This window comes from Prionailurus viverrinus, chromosome B1 (assembly GCF_022837055.1).
Source record: "Prionailurus viverrinus isolate Anna chromosome B1, UM_Priviv_1.0, whole genome shotgun sequence".
Classification (NCBI taxonomy): Eukaryota; Metazoa; Chordata; class Mammalia; order Carnivora; family Felidae; genus Prionailurus; species Prionailurus viverrinus.
In genome coordinates, this window is record NC_062564.1 from 123165231 (window position 1) to 123186493 (window position 21263).

Consider the following 21263-nt stretch of genomic DNA (forward strand, 5'->3'; position numbering starts at 1 on the left):
ACGTCAGGCTCTGTGCTGACAGCTCAGCCTGGAGCCTGCTCCGGATTCTGTGTCTCCCTCTCTCTCTGCCTCTCTCCCACTCATAACCTGTCTCTCTCTCTCGCTCTCAAAAATAAATAAACATTAAAAAAAAATAGTCATAGTTATATTTCAATTTTATGTCACCAAATTATTTTTAAGCATTTGAAAAGAACCATGACCCATGTCATACAATGGAGGGATGGGGGGGGGGGGGACACACAAGGAAAATTTTGCAGATTTTTCCATTATTTATAGTTTGATTCCTAGTTAGTTGTATCCTCATTGTTTTCTACACACTGACAATCCTACACTATAAGTTCAGTAAGGGAAGGGACACTGTCAAGTTTACCATCACATGCCCAGAGGCAACCGTAGTGGCTGGTACACAGTGGAGATTCAGTGCATACTTACTGATTGATCAGAATGGATGAATGATGTGAAAGATTGGACTTTTCACTTAGGGAAAAAGTTCATATGACATATTTCAGACACCAATAGGAAATACTATATTGGGAAAATGAACTCAAGTAACAAATTGAATTCAAATAATGAACTCAAGTAATAAATTAGAAAAATGAATTCAACCATAGATCTTATTTATGCTTTGATTTTTATAGTATTTCCCTCAAAGAGTTTAAAATCACTCAAACAAATCAGTACAAATACTAAGAGAATTCACAAACTCCTACAAATGTTTTGACTTTGCCAACATAAAAGAGTAAGTAATGGATAAGAAAAAGCTAAGACAAAAGTAGAAAGCCTCCCTAGGACTAATTAGTAATTAAACTACATGACACCAGTGTCGCTAAAGCTACTCTCCCTAAAGGTTGTCCACGGGCTCTGAGGGGTTGGTTTCTCCCTCCAGGGCCAGGATGTTCACTACTTCTCCTTTCCTCTCCTTGTACCCTACACAGCCTGTAACTGTTTGCATTCAGAAAACCCAGGTCAGAGGCACCTGGGTGGCTCAGTCAGTTAAGCATCTAACTTCAGCTCAGGTCATGATCTCAGGGTTCGTGAGTTCAAGCCTCACATCAGGCCCTGTGCTTATGATAGGGAGACTATCCTGGATTACACAAGTAGGCCCTAAATACCATCATCATGAGTATCCTTATAAAAGAGAGGCAAAGAGAGGTTCGCCCACACAGGAAAAAAGGTAATATGGCCAGAAGGGTAGAGATTGGAGAAATGTCGTAGAGCCTATGCAGGGAGCATGGCCCCACCATCACCTTGATTTAGACTCAGTGAAACTGATTTTGGACTTCCACCTCCAGAACTATGAAAGAATACTCTGCTGTTGTTTTATGCCACTATGTGGCAATTTGTTAACAGCAGCCACAGGAAACTAAGACAGTAAATAACAAGACACCAGGGCACAGCAAAAGAATGAATCCAATTACTACAATGACGGTGAAGGATCAATTACAGTCTTCTTGAAGCTTTTTTTGCTTACATGTACTTACTCATGGGGTCAACTCCCAATTATGCATGGTGATTTTTATTTATGTCTTAAAATGTTTTTATACTTATTTATAAGTATAAAGAGAGAGAGAGAGAGAGAGAGAGAGAGAGAGAGAGAAAGAGAAGGAATGAGCCAGGGAGGGGAAGAGAGACAGAGAGACACAGAACCCAAAGCAGGCTCCAGGCTCTGAGCTGCCAGCACAGTTCGACATGGGGCTCGAACTCACGAACCATGAGATCATGACCTGAGCCGAAGTCGGACACTAACCAACTGAGCCACCCAGGCGCCCCTTTGCATGGTAATTTTTAAATGGGATGAGCGAAGGCACATGACTTATTTTAAGAAACTTAATTTCAGTCAGCAATTTCAACCTCTTCTTTTCCTCCCCTTTCCAAATTATTCATCATCATGGATAAGACTGACAAGAGGGAGGAGACAGATTGGAGTTTCACTTGTTTTTCCCTTCTCCCACCCTAGCTGGTAACAAAAATGTTTATGGCAGTAAGACATTCAGCAAGGAAAAGTTCAGGGACGAGGAAAGAAAGGAGTGAGGTATTCAGGGTGGGTGCTAGAATACCAGTCTAAAAGTCGGCCAGGCCTAGAAGCAAAATCCCACCATGGCTGCATGCTAGGTGCACCAATGTTTTTCTTCAGTTCAAGACCATGACTCCAATGTTTCCTTAAACCAGACAAACCATCTGCATGCTAAATATGCTTGGTACAATTTTCAATTCATTTTCATTATGCCAGCTTAGAATAAATCAACTGAATGTCTGCTCAATGAGAACAATATATTGCTAAAGTGGCTTACACATCTCCTAGGAACAAATAGAACCACTATTGCAGCACTGCTATAAATAGACTTCCCTGAAAAAAATTAAGGACAGATTCTTGTCCCATCACATACACCCCCTTCTCCAAAATCCTAAGGTACTCCAATTGTTACGTAAGCACAAGCACAGTTTGTGCCCTCAGCCTGGCTATCCCTCTTCCTGCCATCACTGAAATTAGGACATAAGAAGGCAGAAAACCAACAAAAAATGAGAAGAAAATGTCAAGAACAATACAGAAGAGACTTCTGGACAGAGCAGGGTTATCAAAGGTGACCCTGTAGATACTCTTCAGCTCTACAAGCCTAGGATTCCATCTTACAAGTAATTATGGAAGACATTACAAGTTCTCAAAAACTTAAAAATGTGACAGTAGAAATGATGATCTCAAAGTTAACCTCTCCCAAAAGCAGACTGAAATGACAAGAAGTTGAAAATAACGAGATGGTATTTGTGAAACAAAGGACTTGCAACCAACAAGTCTGGGGCACCTGGCTGATTCAGTCAGTAGAGCATGCGACTCTACCTCGGGGTTGTAAGTCCGAGCCCCATAATGGTGTAGAAAATTACTTACAAATAAAAAAAATTTTTTTAATCTTAAAAAAAAAAAAAAAACCAACAAGTCTAACATCTGAATAATAAAATTTCAGAAAGAAAAGGGCGAGGAGAAATCAAAGAAATAAAAGTTTTCCATAACTGAAAGACAGGAGTTTCCAGACTGAAAAGACCCCCAAAGAATAAAACGCAACTTGCCCAAGGATACAATATGAAATTTCTCAACACTGAGATAAGAGAAGATCCAATAAGCTTCCAGAGAAGGGGGGAGAGGGGGGCATAAATATGCAAAAGATTATGAATCCATGGCAACAGACTTTTCAACACTGGAAGCTAAATGAAAATGGAGAATATAAAAATTCTGAGAAAACAATTTCCAAACTAGAATTCCAAACCCAGCCAAACTGAAAATCAAGTGTCAGGGTATATAACAAGACATTTTCAGAATCTCAAAAATCTACCTCCTGTGCCATCTTTCTCAGGAAGCTATTGGAGGAGATGGTGCATAAAACATGAGAACTAACCAAGAAAGAGGATGATGTGATACAGACAAAAGAGAAGTAAAGGGCGATGCTTGAAGAGGGATATAAGGAGGACTGCTCCGAAGCAAGCCCAGGGAACAAGTTATGGCTGGAGGTCAGAGAGTTCCCAGATAAAACCGATTACATGCCAAATGTATTTAACAGTACTGAGAGGAATTCTATGAAATTGTAGAAGAGTCTGGGAATTAGTAAACGACCAAAGGATACTGTTAAAAGAACGGGAAAGAGGGAGGCCTGGCTGGCTCAGTCAGTGGAGCTATGACTCTTCATCTCAAGAGTTGTGAGTTCCAGGGGCGCCTGGGTGGCGCAGTCGGTTAAGCATCCGACTTCAGCCAGGTCACGATCTCGCGGTCCATGAGTTCGAGCCCCGCGTCGGGCTCTGGGCTGATGGCTTGGAGCCTGGAGCCTGTTTCCGATTCTGTGTCTCCCTCTCTCTCTGCCCCTCCCCCGTTCATGCTCTGTCTCTCTCTGTCCCAAAAATAAATAAACGTTGAAAAAAAAAAAATTTAATAAAAAAAGAGTTGTGAGTTCCAGCCCCAAGTTGGGGTAGAGCTTCCTTAGAAAAAAAAAAAAATGGATAATAGGGGGCACTGGACTGGCTCAGTCAGAAAAAGAACATGTGACTCTTGACCTCAGGGCCATGAGTTTGAGCCCCATGTTGAGTGTAGAGATTATAAATAGATAGATAGATAGATAGATAGATAGATAGATAGAAAGAAAGAAAGAAAGAAAGAAAGAAAGAAAGAAAGAAAGGGATATAGAGGAAAGCAGGGAGGGGATTTGTAAGTTAGAAACATTTGTCTAGGTATGTGAAATAATTTGAATAACCAACTAAAAAGTTACAAAAAGTCGGGGCGCCTGGGTGGCTCAGTCGGTTAAGCGTCCGACTTCAGCTCAGGTCACGATCTCGTGGTCCATGAGTTCGAGCCCCGCGTCGGGCTCTGGGCTGATGGCTCAGAGCCTGCAGCCTGCTTCCGATTCTGTGTCTCCCTCTCTCTCTGCCCCTCCCCTGTTCATGCTCTGTCTCTCTCTGTCTCAAAAATAAATAAAACGTTAAAAAAAAAAATTTCTTTTTAAAGTTACAAAAAGTTATTTTAATTAATTACAGACATTTTGCCTCCATGATGTTGAGACAGTAAACATAAACCCAATCAAGAAACATCTAAATTACTTTATTGTGAGTTAAGCTTCTATACAAAATATTTTAAAACATATATAGTGCTAAAAAAAACTCTAAAGTATGAATAAAATCAATATCAATATTTTATCAATAAAATCAAAATCAATATGAAAAAATCAATAGGTAACTTTAGAAAGAAAACACAGACTTTTAAAACTAGGAGAAATTTATAATTTTACAGAAGATGAATTCAAGGGGCATATGGGTGGCTCTCTCAGTTAAGTGTCCAACTCTTAATTTTGGTTCAAGTCATGATCTTGCAGTCATGAGATCGAACCCCGCATCAGGCTCTGTGCTGGTAATGGAGCCTGCTTAAAATTCCCTCTCTCCCTCTGCCCTTCCTCTGCTAAAGCTCTCTCCTAAAAAAAGAGAGAGACAGAGAGAGAGAGAGAGACAGAGATGAAACCAAGTAATCTCCCACTCAATAGGACTTCTATCACACTGTAATATATGTTACATTAAACTATGAGAGATTTTTTAAATGCTATTATATAGATAACCATTTTTCAAATGAATTTTATGTTCTACAATGTAATAATTTAAAATGCTTGCTCACTGCCATATATATATATATATATATATATATATATATATGTCTAGACATTCAAATGCAGTTTAAAATTAAAAAGTAAACATCTTCTATGTCTAATGATACCATCTAGGTTGAATACCCACTGTATCAATTCCTTTAGTGTGATACTTAACTTTTTTTAGATCACTGAATCTTTTGAGAATCTTGGGAAAGCAATCATTCCCCTCCACAGAAAAAAAAAATCCATGCACATATAAACTCATGCACACAATTCTACTCATTTATTCATATAAATACAGAATGCACATTATGACCAAAGCACTTGCAAGGTGTTAGGCATGCAGGAGTGAACAATATAGGCCTGTTCTAGACAAATATTACACGGCTAATTACACAATTACACAGTTTAAGTCATAAGGGCTAAAAAGAAAAAATACATGGTGCCGTTAAAAGAGGAAGAAGACAAAAGCTAAAGATATAGTTAGGGATCAGATTAGGTTAAGGATTCTGGTCTACTCTAATAACAGAAAGCCATTAAAGAGTTTTAAACCAAGGAATAACCTGAAAAAGACTGAATTCCTGGCATCCCTGATCTCCATCAAACCCAAAATCAAAATCCCTTTTTCTAAATAATAGCCTAAAGAATGGTCTTAAGAACTGGTTTTTAATATAGGCAGTCCTTGCTTTGCATAGTAGTACACAGCCATAAAAATGACCAGGGCAAGCTATAACCATACAAAGAATCTTGTAAGAAATTGTAAGAAATTACAATTGTTCCATGACCTTTAAAATTTTTTGATAAGGGGCGCCTGGGTGGCGCAGTCGGTTAAGCGTCCGACTTCAGCCAGGTCACGATCTCGCGGTCCGTGAGTTCGAGCCCCGCGTCAGGCTCTGGGCTGATGGCTCGGAGCCTGGAGCCTGCTTCCGATTCTGTGTCTCCCTCTCTCTCTGCCCCTCCCGCGTTCATGCTCTGTCTCTCTCTGTCCCAAAAATAAATAAATGTTGAAAAAAAAAAAAAAATCTAAAATTTTTTGATAAAACATTAAAAAAACTCTGTCAGTTATAAATATATAGAGAACTGGGGGGTGAAGGAATAAAAGTAACACTTATGTACACTGTAATACTGAGAATTAGAGTGTTTTGTTTCTTTATTTAAAAACTTAGCAAGGGGCGCCTGGCTATGTCGGTCGATCTCAGGTCATGAGTTCAAGCCCTATGCTGAGTGTGCAGAGATTGCTTAAAAAAATAAATAAAATTTTAAAAAATTAAAAAATAAAAACTCATCAAGACTAGTTTGAACAACGTTTAGCCTTCTTCCCACTGATGACTTATGAAACGGAGTAAGCCATCTTTTTGTGCTTGGCAAATTATCCCTCTCCTTTCTAGATGTGGAGCAGCTTCCAAATTTTATCCTTTGCACTTTCAAAACCTCTGAGACTTCCTTTAAAGTTTTTGTTGGTTATCGTTTCCCCTGAGACACTGTCATTCTTTTCAGCACAACCAGTTTCCTCATTTGTGTCAACAAGCTGGCCTCACAGAGGTGCTCTGACTACTCGTCTCGAGTTTCTAGAATGGTGAGCTATGCCAACATTCCCATGGTCAGCTACTTTTTCTACAACCCCATTTATGTTCTATTTAGATTTCACTTCCAGCATTATCATTTACCATTTCTTTGCTGCACTTTCATCTTTGTTGACAGATTCCTTCTTTCAATTACATTTGTAAAATATCACAGAAGTTCTCACTGAAAAACAAGAAAGCACCACAACTACAGGCTTTGCTGTCTGTCTGGATGAGAACTGAATGACGGATGCACAGTGACCAATCATAGGTTTTGAAAGAAGGGAGTGACTGGTCACCAATCAAGATGCACACCTGTGATTTACATAGTGCTCCTAGGACTGAAGAATTAGCCCTCAAGTGTGTACTTTATGTAATTACTCTGTGATGTTAGGAGACTTGGTTTCGTTTAACTAAACTATGGTAACAAAACTCATGCATATCAAAACTGCAAAGTAAGATCTGCCTTTAGGGGGCACCTGGCTGGCTCAGTTGGCAGAGCGTGTGACTTGAGTTCAAGCCCCTCATTGTGCAAATAGCTTACTTAAAAAAACAAAAAAACAAAAAAAAATCTGCCTTTATATAGTTGGCACTCTCATACAACCTATTTATAAAACCTTTCTAAATGGGTTAAGTGAACAAAAACGCTTCTGCATCACTCAACATCTTTTTTTACCCTCACAGAAGCTGACACACATTTCCGTAAGTTAAAAAAAATCTCTATCCCAACTGATTCATTTAGAGAACACAGAAGTTTACATACCAATTTGAATGGGGGCAGGAGGGAGGGGTACGTACCAATCTGAACAAGAAAGGGTAGGGGAAGAACTATCAGAGAGGAGAGGTAAAAGAAGCATTTAAAATGTTGCGAAAAATTTAGTATATTCACCTAATTTTTTAATACTAAAAAAAATACTGCCTACTTATTACTAAGGATAATTCATAATTCATAAAGGGTTTCTAAGTAGGGACAACTCAAAACCCACAAGGCTTTGTAAAACATTCCTTTTCAAAACTAACGTTAGGGCAGTGGCTAAAATCATGGACTTTGAAATCAGACAGACTTGTATCCTAGCTTGGTCACTTATTAAGCTGTGATACTGGAGAAAAAAAAAATCTTAGTATCTCTTCAGTTCCACTTTCCTCAACTGTTATGTTGGGAAAACAATTAGGTTAAATGTGTGGCCAATAAGTGCTCAATTCTAATTGTCATCCATTTTACTTTTTCAAGCAATTTAAATTTTAACTTCGAAAAGATGATGCACCTACATATCTATCTTTAACATGTTGTCAACCCTGGCCCAAATTCCTGGCTTGTGAAAACTGATGGCAATTAGGCAGCTATTGCTTACTGTGAGCTTTGTATCTGACTAGCATCATTACTGCCCACAGAAGCTGCACAGTGGGGAAGGGGATGCAACCCAAAGTTCAAACTTGCTCCTAACACGTAGACCATCAGAGAACCCAGCCTACTGGCTCAAGGTGTCTGAGTACAACCTGGGACCAATCTCTGGCAGAATACTAAGCTATGCAACCCTTAGAAAGCCAGGCCACGAAGACAGAGTGCTCCAGGAGAAATCCTCCAATTTTGGTTCAAGAATCAGAGTTCGTGAGTTTGAGCCCCGCGTCAGGCTCTGTGCTGATGGCTCAGAGCCTGGAGCCTGCTTCAGATTCTGTGTCTCCCTCTCTCTCTGCTCCTCCCCTGATCATACGCTGTCTCTCTCTCTCTCTCTCTCTCTCAAAAATAAATAAAGATTAAAAAAAAAAAAAAATCAGGACAGGGAACTCCTAATGCTCAAAGAGCATGGGTATCCACCTTCTCTCTCTTCTATCCTCTCACACCCCAGACCCCAAAGTGATCCTGAGGTGGCCATCTACTACATGAGTTTGTAGGAGCCAAAGTTCTGAGGAAGGGGCATTTTCCTTCCCTGATCAGTGCAGAGAGGGTGGGATTAAACCCTACTGCTTTTTTTTTTTTTTTTTTTTTTTTTTTGCCTCTGCCCTCTCGCCATTTGGCCACAGATACAGGCACAGTCATGAAGTGTGCAGCAAAGCAGGTAACTAAACCGCAGCTTACTGGCCAGAAGACCAAAAAAGAGAATTCCCAAAGAACCAGAAAGTACTTGCAAGTTGTTCCAGAAAGGGAACTTACGGAAAGTTGTCCATAATACAATAAACTGATGCTTGTGAGAAAAGAACTAATCAAAAATCCATCATCCAAGTCTCAGACCAAGCACTGGGTCAGAAGGCAGGTAAGAACTCATAGCCTGAATCTAACCAGATTAATAGCCTGCTAAAACAAAAATATCAACATTCTCCATAGGATCTAAACAAGACTCAAGATCTCATAATATTCAAAATCTCCAGGATACAATCTAAAATTATTTGACATATATTGGGGTGCTTGGGTGGTTCAGTCAGTTAAGCATCTGACTCTTGATTTCAGCTCAGGTCATGACCTCATGGTTCATGGGTTCAAGCCCCACATCAGGCTCTGTGCTGACAGTGCAGTCTGCTTGAGATTCTCTCTCTACCCCCATTCATTCACTTTGTCTTTCTCTCAAAATAAATTTTGAAAACTTTTTTTAAAAACTATTTGACATAGGGGCACCTGGGTGGCTCAGTGGGTTGAGCGTCTGACTTCAGCTCAGGTCATGATCTCAAGGTCTGTGGGCTCGAGCCCCACGTCGGGCTCTGTGCCGACAGCTCAGAGCCTGGAGCCTCCTTCTGATCCTGTGTCTTCCTCTCTCTCTCTGCCCCTCCCCACTCACACTCTGTCTCTCTATCCTTCAAAAATAAACATAAAAAAAATTTTTTTTTAATTCAACAAGGCATGAAAAATAAATATAAAAGGCATACAGACAGGGAAGGCAGGAAGAGGGAGAGAGAGAGAGAGGGAGAGGGAGAGAGAGGGAGAGGGAGAGGGAGGGAGAGGGAGAGGGAGGGAGAGGGAGAGGGAGGGAGAGGGAGAGGGAGGGAGAGGGAGAGGAAGGAAGGAGGGAAGGAAGGATCCTCTTTCAAAGATGACATAATTATCTACATAAAAATACAGCAGTACCTGGGTGGCTCAGTTGGTTGAGCGTCCAGCTCTTGATTCTAGCTCAACACTAAGCATGAAGCCTGCTTAAGATTTTCTTTCTCTCCCCCCCCCCACCCCCCCCCCCCCCGCTCCTCTCCTCTCTCCTTCTGCCCCTCTCCCCCCGCTCAGGCTCTTTCTCTCTCAAATAAAAAAAAAAATACAAATAAATAAAAAAAATTAGAAATACAAAGGAAAAAACTCCCAGAACTAAAATATCAGGGTTACAAATACAGAGTCAACACACAAAAACCCACTGTATTTCTATATACTGGCAGTATATAACTGGAAAATGACACAAGATCAATACCATTAAAAACCACTCCTCCCAAAATTAAGTAATATAAAAGCAACAAAAGGTGAACATCAGCTATAGGCTGAAAACTAGTTAATAATAAGAGATCAAATATGACCTAAATAAGTAGAGAGGTATCTTGTATGCACAGAGTGGAAAACTCAACATCTGAAAGATGTCAATTCTCCCCAAATTCATTTATAAGTTTTAACCAATTCCAATCAGGATTTTTCTTTTAGATATAAAAAAGTACAATTCTAAAATTTATACAAAAATGCAAACAAACTAGAATTGCTCAAACAATTTTGAAAAAGAAGAAAAGAATTGGAGAACTCTTACACTTTTTCTCACATTCAGGAAATAATTTTTCTATTTCTACTCTAAAAATATTAGAGACTCGTGCTGAAACCTATGAAATTCATTTTCAGCATCCATAGAAGCAATTTTTTGTATTTGATGTAATGATTTGATGTATTACTGTATTAATAGCTTTTCCTATTATTTCATGACTTCTAACTCCCTGAAATAAACTAGCTGACTATGGTAGATTATTCCTTTTTATACTGCACAATACAACTTCACAGTATTTGTTTTGCAAAGTTGTGGGCATTTTAAGTCTCTCAGTATGTATTGTTGGTATTTCTTAATTCAGGGTTTTCTTGCTGCCCTGTCTTCCCTTTCCTGTCTAACTACCATTTCAATATTAATACCAACCCTTATTACTACTGGTCAACAGGTAATAGGGAAGCTGTCATAACTTCTCTGCTTCAGAGTCTTGTCTCAAAAATACAAATTCCTGCCATCTTAATGAACAGAAAGGACCAGGTGGCAAAAATCTATAGAGGAAGGTTTCTGTCAAGCTGAGTTAGGAGGATCACTGTCCATTAGAGATAAAGGCCTGTCTAGCCTCCAGTCAACATTTGTCGATTGGAACTACCATTTGTTGAGAGCCTTTTTTGTGTGTGTGGCAGGCACCTTACATGCATTATCTCACTCAGACCTCACACTTATCCTAGGAATCGGATATTAAGATTCCCATTTTACAGATGGGGAAACTAAAACAGGAAAGGGTTAAATAACTTGAACCAGCTCAAACAGCTGTTGGGCTTTCAGGTTCCAAGGTCCACTCTTTCTATGCAGCTACAAAGCTCACAGGGCAGGGCTCTGAAGAAGCCACAGCTCAGTAAAGGGGAAATAAGATGGGGCACCTGAATGGCTCAGTTGGTTAAGCAACCGACTCTTAATTTCCACTCAGGTCATGATCTCGAAGTTCATGAGTTCGAGACCCTCGTCGGAGCTGGCACTGACCTCACAAAGCCTGCTTGGGATCCTCTCTCTGCCCCTCCCACCACTCGCACATGCGCCCGCACTCTCTCTCTCTCTCTCTCTCAAAATAAACATTAAAAAAAAAAAAAGAGCTCTCTGAGACAGGAGCAGGGAGCTGGTGCCACTCCCACCTGTGCCCAACTCTAAATGTATCTTTCAAAGCAATTAAGCTTAAATAATCAGATGCCCTCCTCTGCTCCATTCAAACCTTACCTTTCTTCAAGAGTACAGAAGATAATAATAACTGATTTTAAATACCATCTGTCCCTCAGTGGGAAATGACATTTCTAACTGCCTCTACAATTCACTTAATAATCTATTCCACTGTGATCTGTACCACTGATTTGATTCTGAGGTAAACTTTGAATAAACTAAAAGCAGCATAAATTTTTTAAAGGGATCATATTTCAAAATCCTTCTCCATCCTCACTTCATGGTGGGCAAAGTAAAACAACCCAAAATAATATATAAAGATCAACATTTAAAATACCCCTTAAGCATTCATGGAAAATTATTTTTTCATATCTGTTTTAAAAAGTCACAAGCTATGCAGTAATTACCAAGATTTAAAAATAATCATGCTTGACTCTGCTTCAGCAAAGAACACTTACAACAAGAACATACTCCTGGAAAAACACAACACGTTTTACATTTTTCAGACTACTTGGTATTCTAAAGAAGCTTATGATGCACTGGAGATCAACTCTGTCCCACATCGATTTTTCTCCCAACTGTAATGTAGCCATCATCAACTAACATTTTGAAATTTCACACATTCACTGAAAAGTAGCTCTCCACCAAATAGCCTTCTACTTTCCTCAAAGGATTTCAGAGTGCTTTATATTTAGTTCATGAAACTTACATCAAATCCCAATTTTTTAATAAGAGGACTAATAGGATTATTCTCATTAAATAAACTGGGGAACTATCTCATGAAACAGCTTAATTAGCTAAAGGCTTGTATTTCAAGATATCTGAAGATTCAAGAAAATATTCCTAAGAAACACCTCTCACCTGTATAAGTGCACCCACCTTCCCCTTACTTGCTGAGGCCATGAAGCAACCTGGTCATGACCTTCAAAAATCACTGAGGACGTCAAGAACATTCTCACATCTCCTAGTAACTCTTGATGACTGAACAGTGTTCCTTCCCTAAACCACAATCTCCCTCTTTCTCTTCTCCCATTCATTATCAGCCAAGGACCACCCAAAGCCCCGAGTGACTGCCCATTTCCTAAAAAATCAACCTCTGAATGCTTAAGTTGGCAATCTTTCCCTGCTCATCTCTGAGAAATGTACCAATGACCTAACTAGAACTAGACTTAAAGTTCCCCAAACACACTTCCCTTTCCTTTGCACAACCTGGTCTATGTGCTCCTGACACTCACCTTTACATCTGAGTTCTCAGAAGCCTTACCTATCCCTTCAGGTCTATTTCAAATGCTACCTTCCCTATATAAATGTCCACCACACCCCACCCCACCGCCAAGCCTAACAGGTCACCTGTACTTATTTGGTGCTTGTTTGAGAGCACTTTGTCTCACTGCTTTAGTCTCCACCTATTTAACAGCACCAAAGCACTGTGTATTGATTACCTCTTATAACTAGTTGTGTCAACCTTTAGTTTTCACCCCAAGAGAATGTATTTTTTCTTTAGCACCAGCAAAGGTCTACCAGTTTTAGGAGCTGCTATGAGAGAGTATGGTTCTTAATCCTGGCTACATAAAAGAAACACCTGGAAAGCTTTTCTTTTCTGAGGACAGGCTACACAGGGGATTCTTATTTATTTCCAGGATTGTGAATCACTGGAGAGCAATAAAGTACCAACAGAATTAAGAGACCTGTGTTTTCATTTCACTGCTAGAACAAGTCTTTTCCTATTTCATTCTTATCTAGTTAATCCCAATATCCCCACCCTATTTTAGGCTCTACTGACATGTCAAATTACCAAAACAGCTTCCCAAATGGTATCCTTACCAGAACCCTCTCCTCTCTCCAATCTTTTCTTATTCCAAACCACAAACCATCCTACAAGTAGTTGCTAGAATTAACATTAAATGGTTTTCCTAATGTGAACACCTACCTACTCCTGCCTCCCTAAGAACCTATATTATCTTGTTCTTTTCTGCCCTCTCAAAACTAAAATCAATTCATGTTGATAAAGGTCTGAGTAAACAGACACACCATTCAGTGTTAATGAGTCTTGAATGATCAACTGATACCAAGAAGGCTACATGTATCAAATATAACATGTATATAAATATACAACACATATAAATATATATTCCCACACAGAAAAATACCATTTGAGCCAGTAATTCCACTTCCCTCCAAAAAATTTATATGTTTAAGTATAAATGATATACAGTTATATTAGTTTCAGGTGAACAACATACTGATGCAACAATTCTATACATTACTCAGTGCTCATCATAATATCCACTTCCAAAAACTTAGCCAAGGAAAATAACCTAACAAGCAAACATGCAATTTAAGGCTCAGTGCAGTATTGTTTATAATTGTGAAAAGCTAAAGAGAGTTTAGATATCCATCAATATAATATGGTTTAAATTCTGATTCAACCATGCAAATAAATCCTACATCATTATTAAAAGTAATGGAAATAACCTTACTTACAAGCATACAAAGAATTCTACAATGTTTTAGTGTTAAAAAAAAAAAAGTAAATTAGAAGGAAAACTGGAAAAATCCACAAATGTGTGGAAATTAAACAATGTACTCTTTTTTAATGTTTTTAATTTTGAGAGACAGAGCATGAGTGGGGGAGGGGCAGAAAGAGAGGGAGACAGAGCATCCAAAGCACACTCCACGCTGAGAGCAGCTAGCCCAATGTGGCGGAACCCTCAAACCGCAGGATCATGACCTAAGCCAAAGTTGGACACTCAACCAACTGAACCATCCAGGCACCCCTAAACAATGTGCTCCTAAACAATCAATGGGTCAAAGAGAATGACACAAAGAAAATTACCAAATACCTTGAGACAAATGAGAACAAAACACAACATACCAAAATTTATGGGATGCAGGATAAGTGAAGTTTATAGCTATAAATTCATACATTAAAAAGGAAAAAAGATCTCAAATTAATAACACTAACTTTACACCTCAGGGAACTTTAAAAAAGAACATACCTAATCTAAAGCTAGCAGAAGAAAGGAAATGATAAAGATTACAACAGATTAATAAAAGATAAAAAACAATGGTGGGGGGTAAGAATGAACACAACTAAGAGTGGAATATTTTTTAAAAGATCAACAAAATTGACAAACCCTTAGCTACTTAGAAAAAAAGAGAGAAAACTCAACTAACAATAAAGAGGGTAAATTCTCAGTGCGTTCATTCTACAAAGCCAGTGATATCCTGATACCAAAGCTAGACAAAAGACACCACAACAAATCTACAAACCAATATCCCTGATTAATATTGATGCAGGGGCGCCTGGGTGGCTCAATTGGTTGAGCGTCCGACTTCGGCTCAGGTCACGATCTCACGACTCCTGAGTTCAAGCCCCACGTCGGGCTCTGCGCTGACAGCTCAGAGCCTGGAGCCTGCTTCCAATTCTGTGTCTCCCTCTCTCTCTGCCCCCAACCTACTCACATTCTGTCTCTGTCTCTCTCAAAAATAAATAAAAAACATTAAAAAAATAAAAATAAAAAATATATTGATGCAAAAATCCTCAACAAAACATTAGCAAACCAAATCCAACAACACATTTAAAAAATTATACACCATGATGATATGGGTTCCTGGAATGCAAGGATGGTTCAACACACACAAAGTCAACTGATCAGTATATAAAATTCAACACTACATTAACAGAATGAAGGACAAAAATCAAAGTAATTATCAATTGATGCAGGAAAAACATTTGACAAGAGTCAACATGCTTTCAATGATAAAAACACTTAAGTTAGGAACAGAAGAAACTACCTCAACATAATAAAAGCCAACAGCTAACATCACAGTCAATGGAAAAAGAGTGAAAGCTTTTCCTCTAAGACCAGAAATAACTCAAGGATGCCCACTCTCACCACTGCTATTCAACATAGTATTGGAATTCTTAGCCAGAGCAATTAAGCAAGAAAAAGAAATAAAGGGCTTCCAACTAGAAAGGAAAAGCAAAATTATCTTAGTTCACAGATGACATAATCTTATATGTAGAAAACTTCTTAAAGATTCTAAAGTGAAAAACTATTAGAACTAATACGCAAAATCAGTAAAGCTGAAGGATACAAAATCAACATGCAACAATGTTTCTATATACTAACAGTGGATAATCTGAAAAGGAAATTAACAATTCCATTTATAACATCAAAAAGAATAAAATACCTAGAAATAAATCTAACAAGGCAAGGGACTTATACACAGAAAATTACAAAACAGTGCTGAAATTAAAGGCACATACAAATGGAAAGCAGTCCTGTTTATGGACTGAAAGACTTAATACTGTTAAGATGTCAGTACTACCCAAAGCAATCTACAGATTCAACAAAATCACTATTAAAATCTCAAAAACTTATTTTGCAGAAACGAAGAGTCGTCCTAACATTCATATGGAATCTAAAGGGACCCCAAACAACCAAAACAAGTAGTTTTAAAAAGAACCAACTCAGAAGACTGACACTTCTACAAAGTGTCATACTACATACTACATACATACAGCATACGACAAAGCTACAATAATCAAAACAGTGTGATACTGCCATTAAGACAAATATAGAGACAACTGGAATAGAATGGAGTCCAGAAATAAACCCCCAGATATATAGTTAAATGACCTTATTAGAGTACCAACACCACTCAATACGGAAAGGACAGTCCCTTCAATAAATGGTGTTAGGAAAACAAGAGATCCACATGCAAAAGATGAAGTTGGACCCTTATCTTACACCATATATAAAAATTAACTCAAAATTGGTTAAAGAAGTAAACATAAGGCCCAAAACCATAAAACTCAGGGGAAAAGCTTCATGACATTAGATACAATGATTTCTTGCATGTGACACCAAAAAGAAAAGGCAACACAAGCAAAAATAAAGTGGGACTACATCAAACATTAAGACTTTTGCTCATCAAAGGACACAATCAAAGGTGAAGAGGCAACCTATGGAATGGTAAAAAAGATATGCAAATCACGTATCTGATAAGGGGTGAATATCCAGAATATACAAAGACTCCTACAATCCAACTAGAAAAAAATCACATAACCTGATTTAAAAAATGGGCAAAGGACTTCAACAGACATTTCTCCAACAATGATTTAAAAAAAATAAATAAAAAGGCCAATAAGCATCTGAAAAGATGCTCAATATCACTAGTCATCAGAGAAATATAAATCAAAACCCAATGACATATCATCTCACACCCACTAGGATAAGCTACTATCAAAAAAACCTGAAAATACTGGCAGGGATTTGGAGAAGCTGGGATGTTTGTGTACTGTTGGTGGAACTGTAAACTACTATGTAAACCATACTGGGATAATGTAGCTGCTATAGAAAAGAGTATGATGGTTCCTCAAAAAATGAACATATAACTAGTTAAAGATCCAGCAATCCCTCTTCGGAATATATATCCAAAAGAATTGAAAGCAGGGTCAAAGAGACATTTGGACAGCACATTCATCAGCAGCACTGTTCTCAATAGCCAAGAGATGGGAGCAACCCAAATGTCTACCAAAGGATGAACAGACAAACAAAATGTGGTACATACACACAATGGAACACTCCGCAGCCATAAAAAGGAAGTAAATCCTGTCACTTGCTACACCATGGATGAACCTTAAGGACACTATATTAAGTGAAATAAGCCAGTCACAAAAGGACAAATACTATGTGATTCCACTTGTATGAAGTATCTAAAATATTCAAATTCATGTATAAAGAAAGTACAATGGTGGTTAGCTAGGCTAGAAGAAGGGAGTAAAGGAGAGTTGTTATTTAATGGGTTTCAGTTCTGCAAAATGAAACATTTCTGGAGATCTGCGCAACAACAATGTAGTAGATATACTTAACACTACCAAAATTGTACACTTAAAAATGGTGACAGTGGTCGTTTGTGGGTTTTTTTACAATAAGAAAAAAAGACATAACTTTAAAAAAAGTTAAGGGGCACCTGGGTGGCTCAGTCAGTTAAGACCGACTTGATTTCAGCTCAGGTCATGATCTCATGGTTCATAGCATCAAGCCCCATGTCAGAATCCCTGTTTGGGATTCTCTCTCCCTCTCTCTCTGTCCCTCCCCCTGACTCATGCACGCTCTCTTTCAGAATAAATTTACGGGGAAAAAAAAAAAAAAAAAAAAAAAAAAAAGGTTAAGTTCTAAAACTGAATAGCTCTATGTAAGAGCAATGACCTCATTTTTGTTTTGAAAAAATAAAAACAGCTAACATTTGAGCATGTACTATACGCCAAGCACAGATGTAGACACTTACCATGTATCAATGCTGTTAATCCTACAACTCTAAGAGGTAGGTAATATTATCATCCCATTTTACAGATGAGAAAACTGAGACACAGACAGATTAATTAACATGTCCAAAAAACATAAAGCCAGGTTTTAAATGCAGGCCCTCTTGAGGTACTATCTATGCTCTTAACTTCTATGCAATACAAATATAAAAGTCTGGAAAGATAATTAACCAGAGTGTTAACATTCTTCTAGTATCATCATGATGGACTTTTTACTTTACATGCTTCTATTAAATTTATGCAAAGATCATGTACTGCTTTTTACAATGAAAACCAAAAGATATTTACATTTTCAAAAAATATACTTAAGGGAACAGCAAGGTCTCTGTCCCTACTAACTACTCCTACTCTTCACTACAGTAAAGCTACTCTATTTGCTATGACACAACACCTTCTCAACTTGCATCTCTACTTCCATAAGTTCATCCTTCCCCTGGAAAGAATGTCCTCTCCTACACCCTAATGCACACCTTCTGATTCACTTTTTCACTTTCACTTATTTTTGTAATTTATCAAAATCCAGTTCTTAACTCACCTCCTTCAGGAGGTCTTCTAGGACCTGTCCTTACCTATAGCATTTTTTCACCTATTTAGTGTACTCCTTTAGAAAAACTGCCCTGTAGAGGTTTTATGTCCCTCATATGGTCATCAGCAAAATTTCCCGAAGATCTTACTACTCCTTTTCCTAGAGACAAGGACACTCCAGGAGCATGAAACATACTTAAAGCACCCAGATCTGGATTTCTAAAGACATTCCTACCAAAAACAAGAGCTCCTTAGAGACAGGACTGATTCTATGTCTGGGATAGGGAAATTACAAGGTAAATCTGATTTGTCTTGTAGCAGAAAGCCAGGAAGCAATCAGAGACTAATGAAGGAAGGTCAAAAAGATACAGAAGTCACTTTGAAAGTGGTACCACTGACTGAATCTGAGACAATTTGAACATCAAAAAGAGTAAGGACTGTAACTTATTTTAACGCTTAATGAAGGGGAAAAAAATTCAAAGGTCCCTATACTGAAAAATGTGAAAACTCCAACAAACATTTGTGATCGTTTAAAGTGAGCGATGCATTACCGTTACATGTCTTTTTAGTAGGAATATTATAGTACGTTTTTAGGTGGAACATAATTTATTAGCCAGTTGATAAACATAAACTCTTCCTTACAAGAAAAAAAAAAATCAGCTATTAAATGCCAGAATGCAGTGGGGAGGGGAATCACCATTTGCAACCCCTATTGGAATAATTATCAGACAAGCATCATTAATGGGTACTAAAACCACTAGGAGAAAGCATGTTGAAAAAAGCATATTCTCATAGTGCCAGAGGATCACCCCACAGATTACACAGTCATTGCTAAGTGAAAAATGTGTTTACAGTGGTGATCTGGTAGCACTTTAACAAAGAGATCAAGTTTAGTGGTGGGACAACCAGGTGTTCTGTGCCTCCTGATGTGATACAATACAAGGCACACAGCATCACCCAGGAGTCTTTTCAAGGGAATCTTGACATATTCCAATTAGGCCTCTGGACCTAATATCTGGCTTAAGGAAAATACAGGGGATGAAAGAACAACTTAAGGACACTATAAGGAAATAATCAAAAAATCAAGAATGTGTGACACTCTATAAGACAACTGACTAGTCTCTATAAAAGTCAGCATCATGAAATAAAGATGAGAGAACTCTTCCAAATTAAAAGAGGCTGAGAGGACAATCAAATGCTATCTGTGAGCTTTGACAGGATTTTGATCCCAAAAATAACAAAAAGCAAAACATACAACTATTAAAGACGTGCTTAGCAAATAACTGAGAAATATGAACAGGCTTGACTATTAGACGACATTAGGGAATCCTTGTCAATTTTCTTAAATGTAATCATGGCACTGTAGTTAAGAAAGAAAAACGTCCTTGTGGTTAGAGAACGCATGCTGAATATTTAATGGCTGTGGTGTCATGTTGTCTGTGACTTATTCTCAAATGTTTCAACAAATACATACAAAAATGCAATATACACACAAGCAGACACAAAGCAAGCAAGGCACAACATTAATTTACGTGATGAGTATACTGCAATTAGTTATAATATTCATCTTTAAATTTTTCTATGGTTTGAAACTGTTCAAAATAAAAAACTAGGGAACTTAATAAAATTGTAAAATAAAGGAAAATATAATTATTTGTCTCTAACTTTCACTTAGCACCTCCTTGTTATTTTTTCTTTAAAAAAAAAAAAAACTTTTTTTAATGTTTATTTATTTATTTTTGAGAGTGACAGAGAGTGAGCAGGGGAGGGGCAGAGAAAGAGGGAGACAGAATCCCAAGCAGGCTCCGTGCTGTCAGCACAGAGCTCGATGTGGGGCTTGAACCCATGAACCATGAGATCATGACGTGAGCCAAAACAAAGAGATGGATGCTTAACCAACTGAGCCACCCGGGGGGCCCCTCCTTGTTATTTTTCTTAAGAGAAGTATACTTGTATATAATATTAGTTTCATGTGCACAACACAATGATTCAATCACTTGTCTTTTTTAAAGTACTTCCTGTTTGTACAAGTAACTATTAAGTCCCTGAGGACAGTTAAATTTTTTCAGGTTTACAAACATACAAATAACCCAATGAATGTTGTTATTCAGAAGTAACACAAAAGACCAGATTGACAAAAATCAACATGTCTGTTAATCTCAAGTCCTAGCTAGGATATAGAACAATATAAAGTTTTGGATGATGGGAGTAGAAGTACAAGCGCATTGAAAAACAATTTGGCACCATCAAAATAAAGCTAAACACATACGTATCCTATGACTCAAGAATTTTTCTCCTGGGTATATACCCAGGAGAAACTCTTGCACACAGGCACCAAGAGCTAGGTACAAGACTATTTAAAGCAGCACTGTTTACAATAACAAAAACTTAGAACAACCCAAATTTCCATTAACAAAGAAATAAACTATGATATATGAATTCATTGGAATACCATAGAGAATGAAAATGAATGAGCTAGAGCTACACACAACACGAATGAATCTTAAGACCTTAATGTTAAACGAAGACAGCAAGTTGCACAAGAATACTAGCAGTGATTTCATTTACAAAATTTTCAAAAACATCAAAAGTAAACAATGCATTATCTAAGGAATCAAACATATGGGAAAGCAAATGAATGATAAACACAAAATTCAGGATATGTAGTACCTCTTGTGTGAGGAAAGCATCGGAGCCTTCTGGTTTTACTTGTTTTACTAGTAATGTTCTTTTTAATAACTTAAGTGCTTAGGCATTTACCATGTCTTTTTTTTTTTCTTTTTAGATTCTATGGATGATTTACCAGTAGTTTTTAATTCTACTCAAAATCTAACGAAAACAATTTAGCAAAGAAAAAAAAAGATAATACTTA

The 21263-nt window shown here is 37.9% G+C and overlaps 1 protein-coding gene across 1 annotated transcript in view; it reads right to left on the bottom strand.

Annotated features, from left to right (window-relative positions):
• The window catches only part of METAP1 (methionyl aminopeptidase 1), a 58353-nt gene that overhangs the window by 28754 nt on the left and 8336 nt on the right, over positions 1-21263 (bottom strand). The gene's annotated exons all lie outside the window — the stretch shown is intronic.